The sequence below is a fragment of the Ovis canadensis genome, chromosome X, assembly GCF_042477335.2.
Source record: "Ovis canadensis isolate MfBH-ARS-UI-01 breed Bighorn chromosome X, ARS-UI_OviCan_v2, whole genome shotgun sequence".
In the NCBI taxonomy this organism is placed as follows: Eukaryota; Metazoa; Chordata; class Mammalia; order Artiodactyla; family Bovidae; genus Ovis; species Ovis canadensis.
The window spans coordinates 68,680,203-68,681,670 of NC_091727.1; the positions used below are offsets into that span (position 1 = coordinate 68,680,203).

The 1,468-nt window shown below is 41.2% G+C and overlaps 1 pseudogene; it reads right to left on the reverse strand.

The window, feature by feature from the left end:
* Positions 1–375: 375 nt before the first annotated feature.
* On the reverse strand, positions 376–1,166 carry LOC138929948 (craniofacial development protein 2-like; annotated as a pseudogene).
* Between the last annotated feature and the right edge of the window lie 302 nt (positions 1,167–1,468).

A 1,468-nucleotide genomic window follows, 5' to 3' on the forward strand; every position in this document is an offset into this window, starting at 1 on the left:
ACTGGACACCATGATCTTAGTTTTCTGAATGTTGAGCTTTAAGCCAACTTTTTCACTCTCCTCTTTCACTTTCACCAAGAGGCTTTTTAGGTCCTCTTCACTTTCTGCCATAAGAGTGGTATAATCTGCATATCTGAGGTTATTGATATTTCTCCCAGCAATCTTGGTTCCAGCTTGTGCTTCTTCCAGCCCAGCGTTTCTCATGACGTACTCTGCATATAAGTAAAATAAGCAAGGTGACAATATACAGCCTTGATGTACTCCTTTTCATATTTGGAACCAGTCAGGCACTCTGTCTATCAGATCTAGTCTCTTAAATCTATTTCGCACTTCCACTGTATAATCATAAGCGATTTGATTTAGGTCATACCTGAATGATCTAGTGGTTTTCCCTACTTTCTTCAATTTAAGTCTGAATTTGGCAATAAGGAGTTCATGATCTGAGCCACAGTCAGCTCCCAGTCTTGTTTTTGTTGACTGTATAGAGCTTCTCCATCTTTGGCTGCAAAGAATATAATCAATCTGATTTCGGTGTTGACCATCTGGTGATGTCCATGTGTAGAGTCTTCTCTTGTGTTGTTGGAAGAGGGTGTTTGCTATGACCAGTGCATTTTCTTGGCAAAACTCTATTAGTCTTTGCCCTGCTTCATTCCGCATTCCATGGCCAAATTTGCCTGTTACTCCAGGTGTTTCTTGACTTCCTACTTTTGCATTCCAGTTCCCTATAATGAAAAGGACATCTTTTTGGGGTGTTGGTTCTAAAAGGTATTGTAGGTCTTCATAGAACCATTCAACTTCAGCTTCTTCAGTGTTACTCAGGGCATAGGCTTAGATTACTCTGATATTGAATGGTTTGCCTTGGAAATGAACAGAGATCATTCTGTCATTTTCGAGATTGCATCCAAGTACTGCATTGTTGACCATGATGGCTACTCCATTTTTTCTAAGGGATTCCTGCCCACAGTAGTAGATATAATGGTCATCTTAGTTAAATTCACCCATTCCAGTCCATTTTATTTCACTGATTCCTAGAATGTCAACATTCACTCTTGCCATCTCCTGTTTGACCACTTCCAATTTGTCTTGATTCATGGGCCTGACATTCCAGGTTCCTATGCAGTATATTGCTCTTTACAGCATTGGACCTTGCTTCTATCACCAGTTACATCCACAACTGGGTATTGTTTCTGCCTTGGCTCCATCCCTTCATTATTTCTGGAGTTATTTCTCCACTGATCTCCAGTAGCATATTCGTCACCTACTGACCCCGGGAGTTCCTCTTAAAGTATCTTATCATTTTGTCTTTTCATACTGTTCATGAACAGTATTTATACACTATTTCATGCTGTTCTCGAACACTATTTATACACTGCTGCTGCTGCTGCTGCTAAGTCATTTCAGTCGTGTCTGACTCTGTGTGGCCCCATAGATGGCAGCCCACCAGGCTCCCCCATCCCTGGGATTCTCC